An 11,598-nucleotide genomic window follows, 5' to 3' on the forward strand; every position below is an offset into this window, starting at 1 on the left:
TTCCCAACCCAGGGATCGAACCCAGGTCTCCTGCTTCACAGGTGGGTTCTTCAGCACTGAGCCACCTGGGAAGCCCCGTTCCTCTGATGTCTTTACTGTAGATAGTTCACCGAGAACTGATAAATATTTTGGCAGGCAACTCAATAACGAGACCTGGCCATGAGCTTCTGTTGTTTAAGGATTATGTAGGTGATCACTCTTGTAAGTTTATCTGTAAGCTGGACACCTCTAGAATAAACCCCAGGATCCCGGACACTCAACCGACCTGAACCGGTCTTAGCCGCTCTCCCCATCCACCCGCCCCTGATGGGAGCTCCGTATGCAGGGCCAGGACCTTGGCTGGAATGTGGCCCAAGGGTTTTTAGCATTTCTGTCCTGAGAACTGATTTTTTCTCTTTCCCATTTTAGCTTTCACATGCAATCATAATTTTAAAGTTGACCAGACTCTTGACTAAAGAGGTCAGCCTTGGCCTCCTGTCTTCAGAGTTGCTGCAAACAGAAATAAACCACACTCTGAGAAGGGCGTTGCCCTCTGCTCGGTTTTCCTTCATGCAGCTGGGATGTAGGACTGGGAACATCTTGGCAAACTTTTTGAAAAGATTGGACCTGCAAAGATTTAGTCCAAAAAGTTTTCAAAACGGGACCTTGGTCCCACCCGAAATTCCAAGAGTCGGGAATTCTCCTTCTGAGCTTTTCCTTCTGTCTCATCCTTAAGGAGAAGAGAACCCAAGAAATCATCTGCTCTCAGGCAAAGGCTTCCAATTTCTCAAACTCCCTGGGAGAAAGAATAAAAAGTAAGGTTTATTACATTTCACATCAACTGGCTGATTTTCATCAGCTTCCCACATGGCTTCCCTTAAGCCCCCGATGTGGTTTTCGCCCAAGAGCCTGATGAATCTCACGGATAACCCTCATTATCAATGCCTATTTCTTTAAGAGATGAAATGATTGGTTATCTACCTTTTCCAGGATGCCGAAGGACTGCATCATTTCACTCGAGAGGAATTAAGTGTAGAGTGCAAAGCAGTGAGACAGGGTTGATAAGTCACAGAGGAAAACCCGTCCTAGTTCCGTCGCTTTCCATACACTGCCTTGCCTTTCCGTGGGTATTTCCCTTTGTCTGCAAGGACTCTTCCCTCCTTCAACTAGGCTGTGTCTAGTCTTCCTTCGACACTGAGATCCTAGGTCACCTCTCCTGGGAAGACGTCCCTGACCTTCCAACTTGCCACTTCCTGCCTCCTTTGGCTTCTTCTTTTTAATATTCATTCATTTGGCTGCTCTGGGGTTTAGCTCCAGCACACAGGAGCTTACGTTGCTGCACACAGAACTCAGTTGTGTCATGTGGGATCTAGTTCCCCAACCAGGAGTCGAACCTAGGCCCACCCGCATTGGGAAGGCGGAGTCTTAGCCGCTGGACCACCAGGGAAGTCCCACTTCTGTTGCTTCTTACCACCGGTAAGTGTAAGCCTCTGTGCTTTCAACTCTGGGAGCCTTGATTGTACTGTTTGTTATAGTCTGTTGATGTATCCATCTCTCCACCAGAATGAACAACCCGATGATGACTCTGAGCACCCAAAGGTGCCCACCCGCGTGTCCTCAGGGCCTAGCAAGGCTTTCGGAAATATCTGTGGAGAGACTAAGGAAGGTAGGGTAGAAGAAGACGGTGTTTTATCTTGTTAGGTGGGGGCTTTGGTGACAGATGTGGCCAGCGTGGGAAAGAAAACCAAAGGTAACAAGAGGCATCACATAGGCCGAAGTTTCTGGAAAGAAGCTTGGGGGTGGTGGCAGAAAACCCTGCAGTCTTGGTTGTGACACTGGTCACCTACCCGCTGTGCTGCTTACTGTTGTCTTTCTTCCCTCTTCCCCGCCCCCCCCCGCACCCCCACCCCCAACAAATATTTGCTGAGTGCCTACTGTATGCAGAATCCTGGGGTTGGCTGGGGAAGGAAAGAGGGAGTGATTGTCGAAAACCGCAAAGACAAGGTCCAACTCCGAGTCCAAGAGTACAGATGACGAAACAGAGAAAGAATCCATCTGTTATTAACAAGCTTAAAATTCCAAACCTGGAAAAACAAATCCTCTGTTGCTTAGTAAATATTTGTGGAGTAGCTGAACGAGGGTCCAGCCGCAAGATAACTAAGGCACAACCTTTTCCTTCCAGAAGTTCACGGCAACAAACCACATGCCCTCCGTACCTGGTAAAGGCTCCGGACCCACTAAGGGATCAGAGCTACTGTTCCTACTGTGTTCATTGTGTAATTTCTTCCTAATCTGAGTCCTGGGGCTTTGTTTGTTTAGTGTGGGTGCTGCAGCTTCTGAGGACTGAGTGCAACGGGAAAGCATTTTCTAAGCCATTGTCATCCCATTTGATCCCCTGAAGGACACCTCGGCCTCAACAGGTAAGTGCTTAGGGAGGGGGCAGGAAGCAGGCAGAGTCCAGGCACCCTGAATTCTCTAAAACTTGGTCTGCTCATCAAAACCACCCCCTGTTCAAACTGTAAAAAAACAGGGGACTTTCCTGGCAGTCCAGTGGTGAAGACTTCACCTTCCAGTTCACCATGCACAGGTTCGATTCCCTGTCAGGGAGCTACAATCCCACGTGCCTCAGGACCCCAAACGCCCCAAAATATAAAGCAGAAGCACAATTTAAGTGAATTCCATGAAGACTTTAAAAATGGTCCACATCAAAAAATCTTCCCCCCAAAATTGTAAAAAAATAAAAATAAAAACTCACAAGGTGGCATCAGAGGCATTTAGCCATCCGACCAGCTGCCTCCTCTGAACGTCTCCGCTGGCGCACGTGATTTATGATACCTGCACCCAGAAGGTGGTGTGTGTAGCTGTGTCTGCCTTGTGCCCTGTGGGATCCCTCTCTTGCTTCTCTCACGCCATAGTTCTACGAATCCAGAGAGTCTGCTCTACAGAAATGAAGACAAGCACGCAGTCAACCGAGGTGCGGGCAGTGAGTGGTTCTGGAGCCCGAGATCCTGCGAGCGGGAGGGAGGGTGGACTCCGGCCGAGTTAGGAAAGGCCTCGGAGGCTGCGCCGTCTCCTCGCCGGGCACAGGGAGGTGGCGGGGGTCTGGGCGGGGGAGGGTGTCTCACGGAGCTCTCCCTGGCTGCCTCGGGGGGCCTCAGCTGGAGACAAGGCCAGGATGGGTGTGGGGGAGACGGGGCAGACAGACCAGTTTGAGAGACCGTGAAGGCCTCAACGAAGCGGGTAGCAGAGACTTGGAAAGGAGGGGGCGATTTTCAGAGAAACGGGCGACAGACTGCGTCCTCCTCGGCACAATTCAATGAGCCCAATCTGTGCTTTCTAAACGGCCTGTGCTCCAGAGGCCCAGAGCTCTCCGTTTGCTCCGGACACCTGATACGGCACACTCCCTACGTTGCAAGTCCCAGATAAATAATGACCGAAGGAATCACACCGGGGCTGCGGCCCGTGGCACCCCGGGGAGCTGGGGTTTCCCCGAGGAGACGACTCCCTCAGAGTCTGCAGGTCAGCCTGACACCATCCGTCGGGGGCTGGAAAGGCCAGGGGCCCTGGGGGGTGGGCACCGTGTTGAGCTGTTTATGTCGTCTTCAGCCGCCGCACTACCTCATTTGGACTCGGAGTTTCCTATCGAGACTATAGCTGCTCCAGATTGCATAGGAAAGACTTCACTTAGTATAAACACCAACTTAATCCCACTCACATATTCCATCCAGATCTTGTTTCTTGACAGTTTTCTCTGCGGGCTACTGTGATCAGTAAAAAAGAAGTCTGGACTGCCAGCCAGATCCACAGCAAAAGGTGTCATCAGCACACACCTTTCCCCTAGTCCTCTTCCTTTTAAATCAGAAATTCTGTATAACATTTTCCATCAGTGAAAGAGAGAACCACCACTTCCTAGCTTTCTCTCTCTCTCTCTCTTTTTTTTTTTTTTTTGGGTCCCTTTTTTTTTTTCCAAACAACAGACCTTCCTTTTGGATTTACATCAGCATTTAGCTAACTTCCTGAACACTTCACCCACTTCCTGAACTTATTCTGAGGAAGGAAAAACATCCTCCTTCAGAAATAAATGCAAATAATCACGGAGATTATTTTTATTAAATAAATAGTGTAAATGCAATGGAATTTCCTGTACAATGTACGTTTACTGTGGATATTTCAACAAGAATCTGTTTGTTGTGATCTCGTAGGAACCGTTTTATTTGCAGATAGTCTGAGGGATTATAACCGTTATGTAGCTACTCAAGAGATAAATTCTGAACATTTGCAATTTTTTTTTTTCTGTTTGCTGTTGTTAAAAAGTTTTTGTTTTTTTTTTTAACTGAAAAATCTGAACACTAGGGGGAATGGTTTTCTTTAGGTCAGCATTTCTGAAGCTTCGTTTCTTTTAAAACAGGGTTTTCATGACCCCTAGTGGTAAATAGCGGGAAGGACCGCTTTAAAGCTGAAGGTGAGTGTCACACACTGTCTCAGTGATCAGGGTTTTTTAGTTATGCATTTGGGAGAAAATGGGCTTCCCTGGTGGTTCAGATGGTAAAGAATCTGCTTGCAATGCAGGAGACCCTGGTTCCATCCCTGAGTTGGGAAGATTCCCCTGGACTCCAATATTCTTGCCTGGAGAATCCCATGGACAGAGCGCATGGGGTCCCAAAGAGTCGGACACTGAACGACAAATACTTAGGGAGAAAACACACCTGTTCCAAGCACTTCTTAATGCCCATACTGCCTAAGAACCCTGTGAAGTGATGATATGGAAATGGCAATCCTTAAACATTTCTGGTGATGTTCTATTCTTTTGATTAATATTTCTTCAGAGCCAGCCCACTGCCTAGCCAGCCCACACCTAAACTGGTTCAGTTTAAGAATGAATGAAAAATCTGGGACTTTGGAGAGAGAAGCACATCGATATATCAAGTCAGGATCAGGGTCTCTTCAATTTTTTTTTTTTAATGAAGGCAGTCTCTCTGTATTTGTAAGAAGTTCGATTTGGTCATCTGGTTGTGGAGAAGAATGGTATTTTTCTGTTGAGTAAATCTCATGGACGCCTTAGAGATATGTTTTAGGCTGACTGTCCAGATCTTTTTTGTTTTCATTTCTGGCTACACCACATGGCATGTGGGATCTTAGTTCCCCAAGCAGGGATTGAACCCCAGGCCCCTTGCCTTGGAAGGGCAGTGTCTTAACCACTAGACCACCAGGGAAGTCCCCTTGCCCCTGTCTTTTACAAAGGGTTTACAGGGCCTTTCTTAATGTTCTCCAGTGTGTCGGGCAGCAGCTAATTTTTAGAGGAAGCGGTGATAAGAATCTGAGAAAGGCTTTTCGCCCCCGCGTTCCTTGCACCACCGTCCAGCAGAAGGCTGCCTGGGACAGATGGGTATCTAGCCTCCTCATGCCTTCCCCAGGAAGAGGCTCCCTCATCCATTACCCAGGCTGACATTCTTCCGCAGGTCCATCCAAGGCCTGCAGAGTCGGGCCCCTTCCCCTTTCCTCCAGCCCCACGTCCCGCCTCTTCCTCAGACTCCATGTGTGTTCTAACCAATTCCAACTCCCTTGTGTCTCACTCCTCTCGGTTTTGCACATGCAGGTCCCCTCAGCCAGGAGACCCTGTCTCTCCAAGGCTCTGGACTCGCTGCTCAAGACCCCATGTAAGCGTTCTCTCTCCCGGGAGCCTTGAATGATCCCTCCTGGCCGACCTTGTGCCCCTGTGTGTCACCTCTCAAACACCTATAATTGCACGTTATCTCACATTCCATTGTTTGCACACATGTCTCTCCTAGACATCTGTGATAGTCTCAAGGACAAGGACTGTCCTGGCGCCTAACTCCCTGGCTTGTCCAGGTGCCCTGCCAATGTTCACTGACATCCTGACATCAGTGTCTGTAGGCTTAGACTGTTCCGCTGGGCTGCAGTGTTTTGATAGGAGAGGCCGGGGAGTGTGCAGCTAGTTCAAAAGTAGAGTTGACAGTCAAGAGAGCAGGTCTTTGAAAGTGTACAGAACCACTTATTATCTCAAATGGCCTCAAACTTCATCCCCTGAGGAATATGATGGTTTCACATAAATGATCTCTAAGTTTTTATCTGGGTGCATCACAGTTTCTATAACTGGAGGAGCTGTGATCTAAGCGTTTGTAAAACTCTGAGGTCAATGCAGGAAGTCTGTAACTGCATGAAAAATATATAATGTACACATGTGTCTTTGGGGAGCGAAATGGTCCAATCTTTCATAGGTGGGTGTATGATCACAAAAGATTGAATACCACTGATGAAGAATTGTTGCAAAAAGGATGCTCGTAATCTTTTATTGGCTTAGTAGGAGTTGACACCTTCTTGACTGCTTCACAAGGGAAGCTTATAAACCAGCGATTCTGTTGCTTTTTTTCCACTGTCCTTCATTAGGGCACCTACAGGTCTGGTCTACAATTTAAAAAGAGAGGTTAAGGGCTTTTGCCTGTGTTCCACTGGTGTTGAATTAGTGTCATCCTCCTTAGGTTCTAAAGGTATTGTGAAGGTATGATCAGAACCCTCGTTAACCCAAGATTATGCAGCATTCCCCACATAAAGAATTTTTCCTGCTCCAGGAAAGCTATCCCAGAGTGCTCACCAATCCTGCCCAGGTGGTCCAGGCTGAACCTTTTGTTCAGGTAACCTACATGTGAAGCATGACTATAAAATGTTCTGCCACTGTGGGCTGGGCTTGCAAACTGCCAGGATGCTTTTGCTCCTGGATGGGAGATGCCACCTATTAAAGTGAATTGCGGTCGGGAGAGGCAGGCTTCATATGTGTGTGAGCTGAGCAGTCATTCAGAGTCTCAGGCTTTAATGCTCTTGCTGTCTTGAGTGAAGTGAAAGTGAAAGTTGCTCAATTGCTTCCGACTCTTTGGGACTCCATGGACTGTCGGCTACCAGGCTCCTCAGCAGACAGTCCATGGAGTTTTTCAGGCAAGAGTACTGGAGTGGGTTGCCATTTGAAGTTCTTAATAATTTTTGAATAAGAGCTTCTATATTTTTACTTTGCACCTGGTCCTGCAAATTGTGCTGCAAGACCTGAGTGGCTGCATATACCTGAAGCAGCACCGTGTGGTGGAAAGGGCACGAGCTTTGAAGTCAGCAGTTGGGAGTTCAGGTCCCCATTCTGTAATTTCTCAGCTGTGTGAGTGTGACTAGGTTGCTTAACGTCTCTGGCCTTCAGTGTTCTTATATCTAAAATGGTGATCATGGTGACCATAATATCTAACTTCTGTAATTGTCAGGGCTGTTAAACAGTATGTGTGATGGCAATGGCTGATAATGATGACAATGATTTGAAATTAACAAGTTAAGAAAGAACAAAATACATGAATATGAAAAGGAGACCAAAACAAACCAAAAAATCCATACACACAGACTTTTAGAGGTGGGAGGAATCCTAAAGACGAGCTCTTAGGTCCAGCTGTTTTGACCTTTGTCCTTCCACAGTCCTTTGAATTAGACCACGTGAAAATATTATATTATCATTATTTTCCTTTATTATAAATCTTTTTCTGCATTCAACTTTGAGACCTCCCCCTGCCTCTCCAGACTTGGGACTATGTCTATCCTTGAAAACAAATAAACAAACAAAACTCTTCACAACGCCTGTCATAAAGTAGATGTTTAATAAATAATTGTTGAAAGAATAAACTAGCTCATTATTTGATTTTCTTGTTGCAAAGCTGAAGCCCAGAGAAACTGAGTGAGTTACCCAGGCTCACAAAGCCTGTCCTTGGCAAAGCCAGAACTGGAGTCCCTTCTGTTTGTTTTGAAAGGAGTGCTTAGGGCCCTGTGGGGACCCATGTAGACACCATCTTTATTGCTTGCTGAGTTGCAATGATCAGATTACCTGGGAAATGTCTGAGTCTTTTGTGTAAGTGTATATTTACTTATTTGGAGTAAAAAATCAGAGGGGAAGGCCAGCCACTGGGGCTGGAACGAATATCCTTGGGACTGTCCCAGAGAACTTCTAGAGAAAGCAATCCATCAGACCCCTTTACTGAGCTCACAAGCCTGGCTCCCCTCTCTCCTTCCCCAGATCCTCCCATTCATGAGATTATCCTCTGTGATGCTGATGTCCTAGCTGTGATTGATCACCCACTGCTATCTCGGGGACCTGAGAGTGACCTTCTGGGTGCATTTGTAAGGGGAAAAAAAAAAAAAAAACCTTGAATGCATCCTCCGGTTGGCCTGAGATCAGGGGGGCTCAGAGTCATCTTTCATTAGAAAGATGGAAAAGCAATCATTGGAAAAACAATCCAAACAATAATAAAAAAAAAAATCCATAAGAAAATATTCTCCTTCCAAGGACTTAAAAGATACTTCTCATTTCAGCCACCCCACTGACATGATACCACCTCTAGGCAAGAAAAACAAATGTGTTTGTGAGAGGAGGAGAGGAAGGGAAGAAAGGAGAGATGGAAAAGTTAACAGAGGAAGGGAGGAGGGGTGGGATGCAGGGAAAAGATGAAGAAACAAAGACAGAGAGGCTGAACGTATTTGAAAAGATATGTGGGACTCATATTTACCTGAAGAATCCCAGAAAGCTAAATCAGACTATCAGGATGAATCAGTCTTGTTAAACTCACTTGGTTCAGCGTTAATTCTCAGGCTGGGAAGGAAGCATTGGAATACAGTGAAAAGATCTGGGTTTGAGTTTCGGCTCGAATGACAGTTTGTTGTGCGGACCGGGACTTGAATTTTTCAAGTCCTAGACCTCAGTTTTCTAACTCAGAAGTAGGGGGGAAATAGAAGAAATGAGACATACAAAAGTCATTTGAAAAAACAGAGTGTGACTCAAGCAAACACGGCCTCGAATTTATACGCGAGCTGGATCCATTCCACTTGAAACAGGCTTCGACACACCCCCAGCTCTGCTCTTCAGAAGCTGGAGGAACTTTTGTACTTCGTGTTTCTTAAATAAATAAGTACAAGATCCGATGGTCTTGTCACATCATTATGCTCAGGTGAGCTCATTCCGAGTCGTGGGTACAATTCTGAAATCATAATAAAAAGATAAAACAGACGCATGGCTTCCTACCAGCTTTCAACACACTTATTACCCTGGACTGGGCAGACCTGGCTGGCAATGAGTCCTGATGCCAGTCCTGCCGCTCCAGTGCTGGGTATGAGTGAGTGTGACCATCTGCAAATTTCTCAGTGTCATCCAACCTCCCTGTTCCCACTTCTGATGGGAAAACACCCCCCTCCCTGTGTTGTCAGCACAAAAGCAAGTGCTGAGCACAGCTCTTGACATCTGCTGGAGCCTCTGCCTCTGTTGACCGACCCTGCACCCTCAGTTCCAGCACAGAGCAGATGAGAAATACATAAGATTTTTCCTCCTCCTCTTCTCTTTTTCACTGCTCTTACCCCCTCCCCACTCCCACTTACTCAGGTGTATTTCCCTGGGCCCCAAAGTAAAAGCTTTGGATCTGCGTATCTGAGATACTGCTTGACAGCATCTCTGTGAAGCCTTCAAACAGGAAGTGCAGTCACTGCACTAAACCCCCTACACACTAGCCTACAAGTTGTGAGCTTTCAAAGATGTGGATGTGAAAACCGGATGGAATTGGAGGCCCAGAGAAAGGATGAAGAGAGAAAAGAGGAAGAAGAAACTGAAGAACCGAAGGGATTCACGACACAGGAAACGGCAAGGGGATTTTCTCTACTTGTGGAGGCATGGTTAGTTTTTGAGGCTGCTGCTACTGCTGCTAAGTCGCTTCAGTCGTGTCCGACTCTGTGCGACCCCATAGACGGCAGCCCACGAGGCTCCCCCCTCCCTGGGATTCTCCAGGCAAGAACACTGGAGTGGGTTGCCAGTAGTTTTTGAGGCACCAGACCTGAAAGTCGAAAGAAGCATGAAAGTTGCAGCAGCCGTTCAGAACGCAATCCAGGGCTACCGTGGCATCCCTGACAAGACAGACGAGCTACCACCCAGAAATCACTGGATCATTTTTTCAAGAGGCTAGGTGGAATTGAGTCTGGCGTGGACCAGAGCTTGTGCCATCAACGTCAGCTGCAAGCGGAATTACAGCCTGCCCTCCGTCTCTGTTGCTGACGACCCTTCGGCTCTTCCGTTGCCCACCTCCGCTCCCTCCTCCATCACTAACTCTCCTCGCCTGTGCACCCAATGCCCGCCCCTGTATGCCAGCTGTTGTGCTGTGCTACTGTACTTTTCAAGGTCCTGTACTGTAAGGTTAAAAATGTTTTCTTTATTTTTTGTTTTGTAACGTATTATTTGTGTGAAAAGTGTTATAAACCTGTTACAGTACAGTACTATACAACCGTGTTAGCTGGCTCCCTAGGCTGACTCTGTTGGACTTAGGGACAAATTGGATTTACGAACACATTCTCAGAATGGAACTCATTTGTGTGTAGGGGACTTACTGTATTTTATGGTTGTATATCTGTCTTGGGTGTCAGCAAGTAAAACAGATTCCAGATAACTTATTTGCAGAGCAGTTTATTGGCGGGATATTAGGGGATGGAGAGAACTAGAAATGGGTAGAGATCAGAGGAGGTTCTTGTGCTGTGAAGAACGCAGTGGGGGAGGGGAAAACGTCCAAGTGTGAGTTTTCTCTTGGTTGATAATTTGTTGTGTGAACATGGACGTGTCATTTCACATCCTGGGCCTCCGGTCTCCCACCCAGGAGTGGAGAGTCAGTGGGCGAGGCCACAGCTGTGGTGTCCGGCAGCAGTGTGGTCAGCAGGCTAGTTCCACTGCTTTCAAACCAACGGCTTCCAGCTCTTTCCGTGGATAACCACCAGCCACATCTGCATTCCTGAACTGATTCTCGGAGGCTGCCAGTTCAAGGGAAGACCACCAGAGCGGCTGAGCCCGTCAGTTGCCCACCCTCAGATTTTGCTAGGGCCAGTGTGTGAGTGTGTGTGTGTCTGTATGTGTGTGTCTGTGTGAGTGTGTGTGTATGTGTGTGTGAGAGAGTGTGTGAATGTGTGTGTGAGAGTGTATGTGTGAGTGTGTGTGTGAGAGTAAGTGTGCGTGTGTGTGTGTGTGAGAGAAAGAGAGAGAGAGAGGTCCTGACTACTTTTGATGTGGAAGATGGGTTCAACCTCCCACCAAGAAAAACCACACCAAGATCAATCCTTAGGAAGAGAGAGGGGTTGGTTGAGAGACACTAGACAATTAAACTGGGACGCCTGTCCAGTTGCAGCTCAGAAGAGGACGCGCAGGCGTCTTCCAGAGGCCATGGACTCTGAGGTCCCGCCTTGTGTGGGATAAAGGGCCCAAGTACCGTGCTGAGGGCCCACTGCTGTGGATAGAGAGGGCCCTGCAGTGTCTGCTCCTTCAAAGTGGTTTTGAAGAAAAATCAACATTAAATGAAAACAAATAATTAGGAATTTATTGTCATTGAAAAACACATATAAACAAGTTCCACTTTCCACTTCCACTTTGAAGGTGGCTCAGTCGTGTCCAACTCTTTGTGACCCCATGGACTATACAGTCCATGGAATTCTCCAGGCCAGAATACTGGAGTGGGTAGCCTTTCCCTTGTCCAAGGGATCTTCCCAACCCAGGGATCAAACCCAGGTCTCCCACATTGCAGGTGGATTCTTTACCAGCTGAGCCACAAAGGAAGC

At 47.2% G+C, this 11,598-nt stretch overlaps 1 long non-coding RNA gene across 1 annotated transcript; it reads left to right on the top strand.

Moving 5' to 3' along the window:
• The first annotated feature begins 1,132 nt into the window (after nucleotides 1-1,132).
• Nucleotides 1,133-2,571, top strand: LOC138986257 (uncharacterized). The gene is made up of 3 exons (XR_011463119.1): nucleotides 1,133-1,455; nucleotides 1,543-1,645; nucleotides 2,299-2,571. It is a non-coding gene; the product is annotated as an uncharacterized lncRNA (long non-coding RNA).
• The last annotated feature ends 9,027 nt before the right edge of the window (nucleotides 2,572-11,598 follow it).

Source organism: Bos mutus, chromosome 29 (genome assembly GCF_027580195.1).
Source record: "Bos mutus isolate GX-2022 chromosome 29, NWIPB_WYAK_1.1, whole genome shotgun sequence".
NCBI classification, from domain to species: Eukaryota; Metazoa; Chordata; class Mammalia; order Artiodactyla; family Bovidae; genus Bos; species Bos mutus.